General features: G+C 36.4%; 1 long non-coding RNA gene across 1 annotated transcript in view; it reads left to right on the forward strand.

Annotated features, from left to right (window-relative positions):
- Positions 1 to 9748, forward strand: part of LOC115946171 (uncharacterized) — a 21441-nt gene extending 11693 nt beyond the window's left edge. The window contains exons 2-4 of the long non-coding RNA XR_004080283.1: positions 1203 to 1273; positions 3147 to 3215; positions 9637 to 9748. This is a non-coding gene — a long non-coding RNA (uncharacterized lncRNA). The remainder of the gene's footprint in view (positions 1 to 1202; positions 1274 to 3146; positions 3216 to 9636) is intronic.
- The last annotated feature ends 8090 nt before the right edge of the window (positions 9749 to 17838 follow it).

Raw genomic sequence — 17838 nt, forward strand, 5'->3', positions numbered from 1 at the left:
TAACTCATGAGACCATGTAGTGCTTGAGAAGAAGAAAGAAAATTACTGGATAGCTGTTTGTTACTGGGTAAACAGTCAGACCTATTCACTAAGAAAGACAGCCATCCAGTGGAAAAAATGGTAATTTATAATCATGTACCATGACACATACATACAAGAAACCAAATTAAATCAATCTTGATCAAGCTATTTAAAACACATACCAAACTTTTGATTTTTTGTAGTTAAGTGCTCTGTTCATGGTTTTCTCAATTCTGTGTTTATACATGGTGCCCAAAACACTATAGTGTTATATAAGTAAAAAGTATTACTTTACAATTTTCATGGAAATTCCACACCCCTTGATTTCTCTTACCTGAGCCTTACTAAACAAATCTCCATGGTATGCTTTGTTGGTATGGCTTTTCGCTTCTGCCTGTGGTATTCTGTAAATGCCTTAATGTTTGACAGGCTAATCCAGCAGATGGTGCTGCGTGCTTGTGTATTTCAGGGTGGTTTTGCTGGGGGTTTTGTTTTGGGGTTTGTTGGGTTTTGTTCTGATTTTTTTCTTTTTTTTTTTTTTTTTTTTTAAACACCACCGGTTGTTCACACTTGGTTAAAAGAGAATATATAATTCCCATTCTTAAATATATGTATAGGTATATACACACAAAGATGTAGGTTTTTTTTTCTTTTTTCCCCTAAATATGTTATTTTTAAAGAAACAAAAATAATTGTAACATGACAAACTATTTTCCTCAGTTAACGTTCCCTTTGGATTGAATTTTCAATTATGTAGACCATTGTGTCCATTTGTTCAAATTGCACAAATATAAAACTGCAGTTTCTGGCATTCAGAAGACTTATAGCTCCTCTTCTGCAAAAGAATAAATCTTTTTTTGTTTGTTTGTTTATGCCCAAGCTCCTTAAATGGTTATCTGTGTGAAAATAAACATTTTAATTATGGTTGGCTTTCTAACAAGTGATACTTCTGTTATCTAAAATACAGGAAAACATTTTTCCCTGTCTGTACATCTAAGCCATCTTCCAAAAAAAAGACTCATTTAAAGGGTTATTTGATTATTTGTAGCTAGCCCAGTATAGGCAGTTAGTGTCATTTAATCACTGTTTATAATAAATTTCCCATGTGAACCTTCTCCTCTGTAAGTCACAGGGTGTCTGATAATGGGATGTAATGGGACACATTGTATCTTTTCTTTCAGATGGGTGCACTAAGACTGCTAACACAATGGAAGAAGTGAAAATGGAAAGAGAGATTGAGGGGACCGCACAAGTGAGTATGAGATCAGAACATGCAGGAAATCTGAATGACAGAGAATCTGGCATGACAATGACTGAAGTATTTGAGTAAAAATCTAATGCCTTTGTTGAAACCTGGATCTCCTGACTTGGATAGCAGAAACACGGTTGCATAAAACAGGAAATTGCTCATAATCCAGGTATGATGTGTTATCAGTTATACATAGACTATGGATAACCAGTGAATGATATAAGTTGACATCAATTTTAAAACATTGGTCTTAGGGAAAAAGAAGACAAATACTAGTCAAAATCAAATACCTCTGAAGTTTGAGGGAGTTTAGATTTGTCACCAGTAGGTTTCTCTTTGACCCATCCTATACTTTTTGCATAGTTGTACTGGTAAAGGCTGTGATTTTTGATGGCACAGTGCTGTGGGCATGGGCTTTTGTGCCCTGGATATGTGTACAGAGGAGAAAAAACATCCTTTATCTGCAAGATTAATTTGGAGAATTACTGTAAGGCATACCAGCATAAGGTAATTGGTTTCACATGTACAATTTGAGTTTCCACTGAGCGTCTGTTAGGTTAGCTGTAACAACAAATCCCTCTAAGTATAGACAAAAGCTTATTTTATGTCAGCAGCGAAGGTTCTCTACAGCCACCTTGAGCATCAGCCAACAGAGGGCACTGCAGCCAGCAGTCTGAATGGTGCCCAGTGGGTTAGGATGTACGTTTTCAAAACACTGTTCAGAAAATGTTCATGTAAAACCATTACTAGGTTTTATTTAATAACCTCCTAACCCCCTCTCTCTCTCCTCCTCCTCCCCTGTGTTCCTCTAATGCCTTTTACAGCTCTTGCTGCACAGCATGAAGCCTTAGAGCAGCATTCATCAATGACTCACACCCTTGCTTAGGGGCCAATTTTCATGGAAGCTATACAGGAAAATTTTGAAATGCACCTATCTCATGCAGGGCACAAGATGATTTCTCTATTCATTACTATTCCAAAAGGACTTGTTGTCCTTTGGAAACATTCAGATATTACTTACATTTGTGTGTGCATGCATACATGTGCAGAGCTAACTTGCCTTTAGATTTGAGTGTTCTAAAAATAAAAATGTATTGTTATTATCGTTGACACTAGTCAGCTGAAAGGTTACTAAGGACCTGCTTACACTGAGTGGGAGCAGGCAAATGCAAAAGAAAAAGCAGCACTGTGCTTTAGATGAGCAAATCCTACAGACTCAAGCACAAAACTTGTTAAAAATCACCTTTTTGTTTGATGCTATGATCAGCAGCCTTCTGAGGAATTTCAGAGTAAAGCCAAGGACTTACTCTGAGAAACAAAAGTGCACTTTTGCCTCCAGAAGTTATTTGTGTAGGTCAAGGTTCTAGTACATTTCTAAAACACTAGAAGAAAACATGTTCCTTTCCCTTAAGACATCATGTGTTAACTCAAGCTTTTAACTTTGTGGGGGAGAGGGACATAAAATCATAGAGATTATTATCCAAAATGACCTTTCTGTTTGAAATCCATCTGACAGGATGGGAGTCTTTACTGCAAAATTGCCAGTCGTAGAATAATTATGTTCCGAGGGGCTGCTAATTGTAACCAAAATTACTTTAAACAGTTTTGGGGAAAAGACTGAGGCTTACTGCTAAGTATAAAGCAGTTTTATTTGTGCATGTACAAACTATCTTTCATTACTACAGGATTAAACTAATTGCAGCATTTTACTGTAAATTGTAAAAACTGTGTCATGTAACTGTGAGTCAGAACTGGTGGGAAAACAAGGTAAAATAAGTTTGGTTTTCATAATTTTTCTAACAGCCATTTGAAATCATAATTCTAAAAATTAGGAATTAAGAAAATTAGGAATTTTATTCTCTTTGTTTCTTTAAAGAATGGGAAAATTTCTTCCTGCAGATCAGGCCTACCCAGTGACATTAATTTTTACCATCAGTCTTCTCAGGTGAGTTTCTCAAGAATGTATTAAAGATCTGATTTGGTTTTCTGCTATTTGTGGATATTGTATTGCCTAAGTGAGTTTTTGCTAAGGTAACATTTTGCTTGGCAGATCAGGTTTTTGCATGTTAAGATGGCCTAAGGAGAGAGCATTGTCTTACAAGAGTACATAGAATTTCCCAGCTCCACATGTATGTTACACATAACAGGACAATTCATGACACTATCAGGTCCAAAAACTAGGCAGTGAGTCTCATAAAGGAAGTGGTATGATCCCTTTTTTAAAGATGACAAAACAGAGGCGCAAAGAGGTTAAACGACTTGACTCACATTGCTCAGGGTGCAAAGTAGATTAGATTGTTTTTACTCGCATTTTATTTTCAGACACAGCTGTAATATCTGTATGAAAGTAATTGTTATTTTGTTTACATAGGGTAGCCTTTATCTAGTTCTTCCTTTCCAAAGTCCATTTGTGCTGCAGAGAATATATAGGGATTGTGAATGTACTCAAGTAGCCTTCCACAGTTGAACTAATTGCCAGACCAAACGAGGGACCACAGTAAATGGGTGAATAATTTGATCCATGGTGGATTTGTACTCTACCAACACAGCCTGAAATCTTTGGGATTTGACTGTAAGCTGTTCATTGTTGTTTGAGTCTGCTCTCTTCTATTACCATATTTTCTTTAGATATCATTTCTGTGTACCTTATCTCTTTATAAAAAGCCACATCTTTACCATACTTCCAGGAGTAGTCAGTAGAAGCATACAGAATTTACTGCTGTAGACCAAAATATGACAGATAAAGGTAGCACATTACAAAGTTCTTGCCCTCAATCATGCAGAAGGCTCTCTATGCTTCTGTGAGAAGTGGTGCATATGTGGCTACACTGTAATGGGAGAAGGGTTAACAGCAAACCAAGACATTTTCTGCAGCAAAAGGAGATGGAATCTTCTCTAAGCAATTACCTTTTATGTAATAAACAATGTCAGTGGTCAATAGAGGGAGTTTTCCTTCCTTAATCCCCTTCCACTTAACTTAAAATAGAAACACTGTTAGTTTGACTAGCAGGTTGGTGTGTTATGAAGCCTGGCCATACACTGTTGCATGTTAAATTTAACTGTCAGCTGAGGTGTCACTACAATAGCTTTTGTTTATCCTTTTATCGAATAAAATACAGTAAAAAAATGCATGCTAGAGCTTCAGTGGTGTTAGGTGTTTTTGCAGACATGTCTATTGATATACTGCAGTCCCTTTGGAATAGAGTCCATTGCTTTTTATTAGAGATTCTATGAGCATCATGAAATTGTGTGTAGCTTCTCCTGTATTTTAGGTTCTATTGACTCTGAAAATCCAACTCTAATTACTAATGTATACTTTCCAAAATAATTTTATTTTGATAAAGGACACATCCCTGCTCCATCCCTGGCGATGTTCAAGGCCAGGTTGGACAGAGCCTTGGGTGGCATGATTTAGTGGGAGGTGTCCTTGCCCATGGCAGGGGGGTTGGAACTTGATGATCTTAAGGTCCTTTCCAACCTTAACTATTCTATGATTCTATGAGTCTGCATCACCTGTTATCATTAGATACCTACTGCTGATACAGACAGCTTGAGCTTTCACTAGTCCTCAAAGGAGGAGAAGGTTTGATAAGACAGAAATGCCAAAAGCCGATGTACTTTCTTAAGGTAATGAAGAAATTAAAGATTACAACAGCATATCTGTCTTTCTACATGCAAGCTTTGACTTTCAATGAATATTATTTTTCTAATGGATGTGGTGAGAATTTTGGTACAGAGCTGAATACTTCACAGCTGGATAGTCCCCAAGGTGGTTAAAGGATACAGAAAAGATCAGAGCTTCAAGGCACCGTGCTTGTAGTTTTCTCTGTGTTACATATAAACAGTATCTCTGTCTATTTTTCTTTCTAGTGGAGTGCAGTGACAGTGATTTCTTTACTGACCATCAGTTTTCTCTTTTTTCTTTCATAAATACACTCGAAGAGTGGCACTCAAAAATGGGACACAAAATTTGAGATAAGGAAATTTAGTCTTAAATTACTTACTACTATGAGAGGCTATATGCAAAGTTAGTAGAAATGAGAAAATGATCCTTTTGAAATTTTAATATTGTTTTTATAATTTTATTGTTATTTATCACTTTCTTTATAAAGTGTATAATGGTAAAGCAAGGGCAATGCCATGAAAGGCTGGTGGCCTTACAATTATAGGAAGCTGATCAAAGAGAAGAACCTTAGCCTGACCTTAGACATTGCCATTCCCAGTGTTTTGCTGGTCTCAAGTAACTGCAATTTCTTCTGTATCCCACTTGTACTATGAATCCTCAGTGCTTGAATTCTTCTGCTTCTGGCTTACAAAATCCTGTGTCTGTAATAAGATCCTTCATTTTCTTTCCCATTTTGGCAGTATTGAGGGAATCATAACAGTTTTTAATTGTTTATTTCTTAGCAGTTATTTTTTGTGGAAGGAAATTGGCCTTCCTCCTACCAGCATACATGGAGCCAGAGAATGCCCCAGAGTTGTCAAGGCAACAGCTTTTGCTTGGGGAGCCACAGAAGGGAAAGTGACAGGAATGTCCTCTAGAGAACCAAGGTCTTTTGTTGTATGTCATATAAACATGTGCATGGTCCCTTTACTGCAAACAGTATCTATTTACGGGTTAGTGAAGCTGGAATCAGCAACATAATGAGATGGAGCTTATGCTTCTGACAAAAACATTCTAATGTGTAAGCAGGTATGTAATTGCAGGCCCAAACTGGGCTTCTATGTATTCGTTCTGTTGAACAAGGTCATTATGTGGCCATGTTATAAAATACTGGCATAAATCAAATGGTTTTAGACTTTTGGAAGGGAGAAGCAGCTTGGTTTTCTTTACTGCCTAGCACTTTGGACAAGCAAAACTTTCTACTTCATATAATAATTTTATCATTATTCAGTGCTCCAGAAGAAGGGTGTCTACTGGTCTGAACAGCTAACTTTCACTGGGAGATTTGTTTCTCATGCTGGACAAGCTTTAAAAACAAGAAACCAGACCCTTAGCAAAAAATACTACAGCACATAGCTTATCCAAATCAACAGAGCTATGCTAAATTTCTGAAAGTCTGGTGGAGTCTGTCCACTGCATGAATTCAACATGGAAACGGCCATTGCAAGGGTGCTAGAAATGCAAATAATCTAGCAAAAGTGCCTTTATTTTGTCACAAAGGCAGGATCCAAGGATATTTTCTGCATTTAGAATTTCTGGAATTTTGACTGCCTCGGCAGCCAAGAGTTTGAAAATCTTTCATCCATATATTATAGTTGGAATACTCAATGCATATTTATATGAAGGCAGGAAAAAATATACATTTCCCATTAGACATACAATGAGGTTATCAAGAATTTTTTTTTGGAATTCAGGTGGTCCTAAGATTTGTGGCTGTGCTTAATATTTGGCATGCAGTGTTATCACCTTCATGCAATAGTTACTTAATATTGCTCAAGTGCATATTGGCTGTCCTGTTACTGCTGTATGTATAGTAAAATACTCTATAGGACATAGCGTAATCTTGTTTGATGTGATGATCCTGTAATTTTCTTTTAAAAGATTAAACTTGTAAATACTGTAAAGTTACACTAGTAGTTGCAGTAAGCTGTTTAAGATTTATGCACAGCAGTACTATTTATAGTCTGTGGCCTTGATACCTTGCACTTCCCATTGAGATATTTTTCTGTTACTTTGTTTATTTTCTTGGCATTAGTCATTTAACTGAGCAAGCCAAGCAACCAACCAAAACCCAAAACAACCCCTCACCCAACCCCTCACCACACTGTTTGATTTTTTTATTTGCAAAGGAACTTACAAACTTACAAACTGCTATACACGTAGATTTTGGAGCTATTTTAACACTTATTCCCATTTCATGTAGTGATTTATGTCACTGGGAAATGAGTAAGGTGCACCTACAGATACAAAACATTACCTATGAATCAGGCTCTTTGAAGTGCATTCCATTGCAGTATCAGTCACTGCAGAATATGGTTCTGAGCTGAGGAGTATAGATGAAAATATATACAATCCCTTTAAAAGGCAGAATATTTGAATTTATGTGGCAACATAGACAGTTGCATGAAATGATCTCTCCTGACATGTCAGCTGAAATATCAGAAATCCTATTTCTAATCCCTTCCATGTAATACTGTATGGGGACATAGATACATATCAGCCATAAAGAGAAACAGCACAGCCTTTCAGACAGACTCCACAGGCTGCCTACTATTCAGTTCCCCTATTACAGCCTCTCCATCCACTGGTTGAGTCTCTCCTTGCCCTTCCAACACCTAATGCACTCCTGACACAATGGAGGGAGGGCAGGAGCAGTGTGGTGAAAAATTAGATACTGCAGACAAAAACTTGACAGACTGTCTTTCTCCTGGTGTCACAATATGAACTGGCCAAGTGAAAAATAATGGCCATTATCCCATCTGACTGAGTGATTTAAATGACTTACAGCCACATGCAGAGAAAGTTCTTTGGACTATTTCCATGGGGGATTTTAATTTAATTTGCATGATAACATGTACAAGGTGGGTTTTTCCAGTTTAAGCTTCTTCACTTTTCTCTGACCCCTGTGTAAAGTAAGGATAATTTCTCTGAACTCATTGGTGTAACTTCATTATCAAATAGATATTGTGAGGGCACTTCCACAGTCCTTAGGCAATGTTCCAGTTGTTGCTCCTCTATGCTCATGATAAGCTCCTATTTACATGTTCCCTAAGTCTGAGGTTTATAGGCATACTGGGCTTTCAACCAGCTCTGTACTTCTGACCTGCACAGGAAAGATGGCTCTTTATGAATGCTGTGACAGCATTCATGCTGTAAAGGTCGTAACTTGAGTCAACATCCAGGAGTCTTATGCACCCAAGCAGCTTCCGTATTGGTAACAATATGGAAAATATAGGTATTCAAGTAAGTTGTATTTGCAACTTTACAAACACTGCCTTAGGTTCACTTGAATGTTTGTCTTTGACATTTCAGGCTAGCATGTATATCCCAGGATGATGGCAAGGCCTCTTTTTCTGATGTTGGTCAGAAATCCTGGCTTTGACTTGAGATATTTTTCCCTCTAAGAGTTTCACTAAAGTTGGTAAACTCCCGTGAAAAATTTTAATTCTTAGAAACAGTTTTCTTGAAGAATTCCCAGCAAGTTCATTGCAAGACCTGTGGCAAAAGCAGCTGTTCTCTTCCTCCATGTCCAGTTATTCCTGCTTATTCAAAAGCATAGCCATGGACTTGAGAAAAGCAACTGTATGAGCAGAAGCAGCTAGAGTCTAAATGTAAGAGAGGAAAGGGACTGAGAACTGTGTAATACTGTAATTGTTACATCACACAGGATTTTGAGCCACAAAACATGGCTATTGTGTGCTACAGCTTCTGTAACCTGACCTGATCAATAAATTCTTTAATTATTTATAATTGGGGCCATACTTTTATACATGTACCAAAGCCAAGAGAAAATTGCTTGTACCTATTCAACTAGTGTGTACAGCTCTTAAAAAGCACACACAGAGCAGCAAGGGAGCATGATGTGCTTTCTGAGCTTTTTACCTCCCATTCATGGCATATGAAGTGCCTATAGACAGCATGTGCAGGTCATGTTTGGAAGGTCTTCCAGCATACTAAGGTACTGCATATACTATATCATCGGGATTTCTCTGGGTATGCCTGAAGCCATGCTTCAGTACATGAATAGTACATCTGGTCTTGAGAGCACATTGAAGTGACTTGAGAGGGAATAGAAGGTGCTGTTTGTCTTTTCTTTTTTTTTTTTTACTAATGTAAGTAAGATACTGTAAATAATGGCAAGCCGAAAAAATGCAGATTGTTACAAGTGTGACACACCAGAAACTGCTTTCTGCCCTTCAGAGTGGAAATGTATTTAGTAATCTTTTCCCATTTATTATTTCTGATGGAAACAAAATCTTACCACAGAATTACCATTATTCCATATACCTGAAAAAATTCTTCCAGCAGCACCCTCTATCTTTTTTCATTTCCCTTTCTTTTTTTGGAATTTGTGGTTGGACAGAGCAAGATGTTTTCTCAAACTTTATTTTAAAAAGTCTTATCTCCTCCTGGTCTTTATTTTAAAAAAGAAAAAATAGACATACTCTATTTTGTCTGCTGTTATGGAAGTGAAATAAAACAAAAAGGCTGCTGTATTGAATATAAAACTATGAAAGTTAAGAACTTGAAATCCAGTGAAGAACTTGTGATTCCATATTTAGTATGCATTAGAAACATTAATTCAATTTATAGTAAAATAATATTTTTATGATTTACTACTTGCATAAAATCAAATAATAATGTGTGTTTTTTTCCTTTTTCTCCCTTGTGCCCATGTGCTAAAATCATATTTTTTTTGCAGTGTAGCACTCTTGATGAAGCCTGAAGTACATGACAATATGACTGAAATTCATTATCAAGAAAATAGTATAGTGAACTTTGCAGCAAATCATCACAAGTAATCTTGTTTTTCTCTCTAGCCTTGCTTTAAATGTGATTTGCACTCTTATGGAGCGAGGAGCTTGTGCTGGTTTTGGTGTTACATATAAATGGTTTTGCTTTGTAAAATTTCTATTATGCCTGCTTACGTTTAGTAGCAGTGTTATTGATTCAAGTTGTACTGATTTGGAAGTAAAAGTCTTTAACACTAAGCCCCCTCAAAGTTTCTCATAAATTTGTGGCACTTTGCCAGCATTGCTCACAAAATGGCATAGGGCTGCTGGAAGGAAATGCTCCAGCTGCAGGAACAAGTAGAGCCAAAAAGTAACGTCCAAATAGAAATTACCCAGTTCATGATTTTGCTTTTATCACCAGATGTTTGTCATGTGACTTAAGCATTGGAGAAGATGAGAGAGGAGAAAGCGGATGGTGTGATGCTTAGCTGAAATCGAACACAAGAGCTCACAGCTCAGCAATAGATATACACAGACAGTTATGGCTTTGTCAGTTTTGTTTGAGAGATTCCTTGTTTACTGTGACATGGATTTCAGCAGACTATGTCCCCATTCAGTTATGGTTTGGTCTTTTAATTCTTTAAACTCTGAAAGAGTATGGCAGCAGAGCAAGATATACTCCACATTAATAGTACAGATTACTCTTTTTTGCTTGGTAATTTTTTCTCTATCAAGAGGCTGTTTTTTGTGTACTGGTTTATATTGATGTTAGTAAACCATAAAGAGTACTACTGTGGGCTTCTAAGGGTTGCAGAATTAGATTCATATATTTTTCCTGGTTTTAGTGTTGGCTTTCATTTGATTTAACTTCCTCCAATACAGTGTACTTAAAGGAGCTTTTTTTCAGCTTCTCTTACGTATTAATTAGTTGAGCCATTTCAAAATGCATAGAATTGAAAGGACACTTTTGAGTTTTCAAGTTGTAAACCTTCATCATCTCTGTCAACCATCTCATATAATATAAAGCTCCATCTAAAATCTCCTTATGATTTTTGCTCTTATTAACCTCACAGGATGGCTGTGCAAACTTTTGGTGCTCTAGGGATTAAAAAGTGTCTGAAATGTCTATCCTAAATTTATTCAGGATCTGTTTATAGCTACTTATTCTCATTATAGAAAAATTACATGATGCATGCCATAGAATTTCTAAGTCAATTTGGATGAATTACTTTACCCCTATGTTTGACTTATCCTGAAGCAGGAGTCCTTCTCATCCATCCTCCCCAACCTGGCCACACATCTGTGTCACTTGTTGCCATGGGTATTTGTCAGTTCCTTTACTGATCTATGTTAGTACCTTAGCCAGGCAAAAGAATGCTCAGTTGTGAAGGAACAGTTTTTTTGCTGGAACAGTGGACTAGAACAGCTCAGCAAGTGGCCTAGGAGGCCCAGAGTGGGGAGGACAGAGGCAGGGCCTCGTAGTCAGATTTTTTGTTTAGGTTGCTCTGGAACTATAGCCTCAATTCTAGATTGATAAAGCTATGATAATTCTTTAATTTCCAACATCTTGTCCACATTATCTGTTTAGTTTTTAAGGTCTCCAGATCAAAGACTCTGTTTTTTACTGAGTGGATCCCCAAATTTAGATATCAAGACAGTACTGATAAAAGATCACAATAGAAGCAGCATGAGTTTTTTGATTGTATCCTTTCTAGTGTACATTTTGAGTTGTTGTGCAGATGTATCCAGCCTTACTGAAAACAGATTATAATATCTTCGATTTGCTTTCATCTTATTATTTATATTATTATACATGACAATGTGAATATTTAATTAGTGTGACAGCATAGGTTTCCTTAACCATATAAATACCCACTTTTCTGTATAATATGAAGGTGTTCACTTGTGAACTTCCTTGACCTACTTAGCAGTCCTAACAGTAAATAGTATTGAATTCTTTTTTCTCTATTAACCTGTAAGTGTGTGATAGGTTTTTAATGTAAGAGAAAATGATGCCACCTATTAGTTTGGAATATGGACTTTTTGTGTGTATTTTATAATACATGCTTTTATGTGAAATAAAGTATTCTTAACATTTTTCACAATTTCTGAATGTACTGTCTCCACCCTTTACTATAGTATTTTGCATATGTCTGGTATTTCTGGGTCTGTTTTCTCACAGCAGTGTTGAGAGAATTTCATGCTTTCATATTTTTCAGCTGTCATACTATTTACTTTGAAGAGAACTCAATATCCTCTAGTATTCTGCCAGGTCCCTCTCTAGACTTCCACACAGAGGTAGTTTTATTTGATCCTTTTATATGAAAGATTAAATTTACTTGGGTTGTATGTTGAGATACCAGTGCTTATTTTGAGGGAGTATTCTGTGTTCCAAATTATTTGCACCCAAATCCAAAATGCCAGTAGCCTTTGTTTCAGTAACAGAACATCTGATTTGCTCACATGTTTCCAGGGAATGCCCACTTCCCAGTACTTCCATATGTTCTCCATCTTCCATTATGGGGCCAAGCCTTTAGTTCTTAGAAAAAAATAGAAGTAATTAAAAATACTAATGTTTCAAAGATAAATGGATAAAAATACATTGAGTTGATTGATGGGAAAGAATTGACTGAGGAGTCATGGATGTTCATTGGGTTTATAGTGTATGAGTTTGAACTGTGGTTAACGCATTTCTCCCAAAACTTTATGCATTTCAATATTTCTTGACTTTCTGAAACATTCATTTAACTTATCATATAAATGCTATAGGTGTTTCAGAGACTCATCACATTTTCTGTGTTCTTATAGGAAAAAAATATCCACTTTCTCCTATAATGAATTTTATATTGAAAGAGGTTTCCCCTGTAACAGGAGTTTTGCCAGAAGAGAGGAAGCTGGCTACATGTTTTAGAGACTTAAAATCAGGAATTAATATGCAGTAAAGCTATGACAGTGGCTTTAATTCTACTCACATTAATTTTCACTGCTTTTATTAATTAAACCCTGAAAATCAGGGATTTAATGGAAACTCTGACAGACCTTTAATTATAGCATTTCAACAGCTTTATAGTATAGGATGTCCTCTACTAGTGCACAGGACATTCTGAACTTGAAACGGTATAGAAGTCATAGGTTTTGGTGTTCTGTATGTTCAGAACCTATTTTAATTCATGGCAGGCTTTCACTTAGTGTTGTCTGCTGCATCCAGGTAAGTTACATAAAGTGAATACTTTAATTGTTGTGTTCAAGAGCAGTTTGGAGGCAGAGGTTTTAAATTCTTTTCAATGCAATTGCTCAGTAATGTTCAGAATTATCTGTCATTTGGTTAGGGAAATCCGTTTTAGTCTATGCATTTCTCGCAGTCTATTTATGTAGCATATTGTGTTATGTTTACAGATACGTCTATAACTTATATTATTTCAGTCGCAGACTTTTGACAGGAAGAACAACCTTTATTCCATATTAGGACTTCAGTCAGTTAAAAAAAACCTTTTTTCTAGGAATCTAGTGAAAACCATGGTTTGTATTTTCATTGCAACTACTATCCAAGTAAATTTTTTGAAGATTGATAACAAAACTTGCACAAAGTATGTCTGACTTATCCCAGTTATATAGAGCTACGTATTTGGTAATGTGAATTACTGAATAGGACCAGTCTCTGCATTAGCAATGACTACTGAGCATTAGGAAGCACTCCTAATTAAAAACTTCTTAATTACTTAACAGATGATAAACACATGAGTGCAGTGATCAGAAGTTGTTCTTAGTTGCACTTTTGCAACTTAGTTGGCTTTTCTCACATGAGTACCCTGAATGAGGCAAAAATTACTGATATGAGTAAAACTGAAATGGTTATACTTCTTTTTTATCTGCCCACAAAGGTAGATCCATTCTCATTCTCCACAGACAGTATTTCTGATGTCCATGCATAAAAGTGGCTTAGAACTCAGTTTTAGATCTTGAATGCTGGCCTCGGTGATTACATAACCAGAGGGCAATCTGGCCAAATCCAGATAACCACCAAAGCCACGGCACTGCTCTGTGCCACTTGTCACAGAGAGAACACAAAGGAGTCATGGAATCAACCAGGTTGGAAAAGACCTTCAAGATCATCAAGTCCAACAGTTCCCTAGCACTGCCAAAGCCACCACTAAACCTTGTCACTAAGGGCCTCATCTGCACAATTTGGGAACATTTCCACGGATGATGACTCCACCACTTCCCTGAACAACCTGTTCCAATGCCTGACCACCCTTTGGGGGAAGTAATTGTTCCTAAAATGCAGTCTAAACTTCCCATGGCACTGCTTGAGGCCATTTCCTCTTGTCCTACCCCTTGTTCCTTAGGAGAGACAAGAAACCTCCTGCTGAGTACCTCCTACTCAGTGTCATAAAATTAAGACCCAGAAACCAAATTTACATAAACTATTCAACTGATTCTCTTTTTCTTCACTTAAATATATAAAGAACTCAGGCTTCTAGCTTTGGTTCCAGCAGATTTTCAGAGATCTGCAGCTTCTTTGCAATCTATGTCTAGTTTTAGACCTACTGATAATAATTTTTCATTCTCCTATCTATGCAGAGCTTTCTTTCATGGATGGATGTGAAATACCTCATTAAGAAACCATTTGTTCTTCAGTGGAATTTAAATTTGCTGAGGAGAGCTAGGGAAGCTGGTTTCATGTCATACTGAGGTCAGTCTAATAGCTGTCTGCTCCCCCTTCCCATTGATGGCTGTATGCTCTCTCTGCTTCCATTACCCTACTCTGGCATTTATTCAGCCTCCTGATAAACCATTTAAGGAACCTCAACTACCAGAAAACTAACCTTACAAAAAAGTGGATTTTTTTTTTCTGGTTTACTTCTGTGAATTGCCTCACTGTGGGAGCTGGTGCAATGGCAGTAGAGGAAGAGCAGGATGGCCCCTCTTGGTGGCAGATAGCTGTTAGATTTGCAGCACACATATGAATTAACAGCCTGAAAGCTGGCCAGCACTGTATGTCTCTAGTCCCTTCTGAGAATGCAAGGCAGATAACAAATAAATATGCATTTTATGTAAATTTAGTGAAAAACTCCTCTGAAATAATTGCTTCAAGTTGTTAGGAAAGCTGCTTTAGTATGAGAACTCGAGAGACTTCTTCTTAGCAGTGCCAGCACTGATCGGCTGGGTTTAGCAAAGCACTGTGGATGTTAGCTATGGACAAAATTGTTGTTAGCATTAGAAAATTGCCTGCTGTGTGTACTGGCTTAATGCTCTATTATATGGTATGGATGCAAATTTAATGGGCTTGAAAATAGAGAGATTGAGCCTGAAACCTGTAGGGCATGTCCTTGGCCCAAACTAACCCACACCACTTCTAATCAGGAGTCAGTCTAGTGAAATGGAAGGCATTAAACCAGTAGCTGATTAGAACTGGGACTCAGTTACTTAAAAGGGAGCTTTTGACTGGGCAGGTGATCACAATGGCTTTTTGATTTGTTTTTTTTTTTTATATTCATAATTTTTTTCAAGGAGCAAAGTGGTTATCAGTTTAAATGCACATGAAATACAACCCTAAAGTGTTAAAATTACATTTAGAAATAGCATAACTATGCAGGCAAGAGTAAAAGAATGCAATTTGAGAAGGTGTCCTTCCTCACAGTAATGGGATTGCCACTGTTGCTTAGCACATCACAAGAAAGTTTTATCTTAAAAGAGCAAAATAATATCATTAACAGAAAATTAAACTTAAAGTCACCATGAACTATGGACTTAAAAGACCTTCAAGAAATGAAAACCAATTGTCTGTTGGAAAACCAGTAGGTCAAGTAGTCATTGACCAACCAAAAGCTGCACCGATTGCTAAAATGCACAGTACTTTCAAATCCAATTAACTGTTTCAAACAGACAGTCCTCATTTTCTCTTTCATCAGGAAGGGAAATTTGCAATCATATATTCCAATGAAAGTTAAGTTGTTTTGATCTGATAATCGTCAGATGTATTTATCTTAATTTGTAAGTTTCTAATGCTAAAGCTCCAAGCTGTTCAGATATAACAGAAGTACTGAGGAATGAGGTACAAAATGCTGGAATTCAAATTAACCAATAAATATATTTTAATATATATCAGCAGGACTCTAGAGGATTCCATTAATGTTGAAAAATAGAAAGGATTTAGGTTAATTTGGTAAGAAGGCAGGTCAGAACGTTTACAACAGTGGCATAGAATTGTATAGAGATGCAAAATTTTTCAAGAGAGCAGAATTTTTTCAAAAACGCTGACTCTAGCTGTCACAGCCCTGCCTTGGTTAAATCCAGTGGAGAGATATGAGGACTTTCTAATTTGCTTTCCCTCTATTTTAATAATAGCTGTGCATAAGTAATTTATGAAAGGCCAACCAGGCAGTGGGCAACAGAAAATTAAACTCAATTTATCTGAAAGCAGGTGGATTTCTATATATCATTAGCATGCATAGAATTCTCACAATGTTATTTCTCATACTGATGGAATGTAACCAAATAATATATGAGTTTTTTGCTTATGCACGAGTGAAATTTTTAGATAAAAGTGCCAGCCCCAATGGCAATTTTCTGCAAAACGAAAACTAATTCTGTGAAGCTTCTTATTACTGGGAAGACTCATTTGGCTTGCATTAGAGACTGACATAAGTGACTTTAGGATTTTACTAACAGATTAGATGAGATGTGCTATATGCAGTAATATCATTAGGGAATGTAGCGGCAGAAGCAGAAGAGTTTGTGGCACTTAAGAACAAGTAAATTGTTTTCATTTATTACAAGCTTTTAAATTATTTGGTTTCTTTTTTATGATGAGAATATGTTTTAGTTTTAGCTTTCCCTCACCCTTCCCCAAGACCAAAGAAAAAAGCTTCTGCTTAAATTATTCCTCATCTTATTTCACCCACTGATACTATACCTACCGTATGTGCTTATCTTATCACTTGTATCGCCTTGAGAGAAGCTAGAACTTTATGAAGAAAACAACACTAAAAGTAAATAAATGTTTTATCAGTGTTATTCTGATCTAAATGAGGAGAAGCAAACCACCTATTTCTCTACTTGCCATATTTTCACTGTTTATTAACAGAAATATATTTGGAATCTATGCAAATATTCAAAGTATTTGAAAACAGCAACAAATATGCTACAGTTATTTAAGTTAACAAAATGTTGCTTTCCTTTTCTTACATCATAAAACTATGTTTTTTGCTTTTAATTATGATACCCAAAGGTACATCCTGTGAAAGGCCTTTTTCCTTTCTTACCTTTTGTTTAACAATAAATGGCATTTGCCACACAGTATTTTAATGTGAGGCAAGGAAGAAGAATAAAGGACTTTGTTAAATCCGTACCTCATATAATATTATATCATGTGTTACAATGAGGATGAAGGAACAGCCAGGTAGTTCTCCTCAAAGCAAAACTTTCCTTTTTTTTTTTTTTTAATTCCAGAAGCAATAGTAAGAGCTACCATGAGTTTGCAGTAACTGCTCTGTTAATGGGTTGTATTGGTTTGTACTGCCAACTTTGTAGTTGGTAATACATTTTGTTCACATTTGAATTTCAAAAAAGAGGGAAGATATGACTGTGTTGTTGGAGCCAATAACAGTGACCCAACAATATGACAGAAATAGTAGTCATTTGTAACCCTGACCCGTGTGAGGTGACTGTCCAGCTGTTCTTCAGATGCTTATTCACTTTCTTATATCAGCACTCATGTATGTCACACTTACATGACTTTTTTTATATTAAATTACTTTTTTTCTTGGTTTACTTTGATAGCAAATTTTATATTGTCCTCTATATTTAGTACTTTTACAGAGCTATCTTGACTACTAAAAACCCTAAGAAACAGGAAAATAAAATCCTCAAGTAAACTGCATGGGTACGAATGTAGAATGACTATGTTTAATTCAGCAAAGCTAATCTGGGTATATAATGTGCTACTTAAAAAGCAGAGTTTGGGACAATGTAACTAATATTGAAAACAGATTTGATATTAAAGAGAACCAGGAGTGCTTTTCTCTTGGCCATACTGAGGCAAATGCAAAATAGTTGTTTTGCAGTCAGTAGATTTTCTTTGCTCAACACAATCAGGGGCAGAGTTTGGCTCAGATGTGACACAGATTCTGCTGGTGTATTAAATGATAATTATTAGAATTCCAGTGGTA

The sequence above is a fragment of the Melopsittacus undulatus genome, chromosome 6 (assembly GCF_012275295.1).
Source record: "Melopsittacus undulatus isolate bMelUnd1 chromosome 6, bMelUnd1.mat.Z, whole genome shotgun sequence".
Classification (NCBI taxonomy): domain Eukaryota; kingdom Metazoa; phylum Chordata; class Aves; order Psittaciformes; family Psittaculidae; genus Melopsittacus; species Melopsittacus undulatus.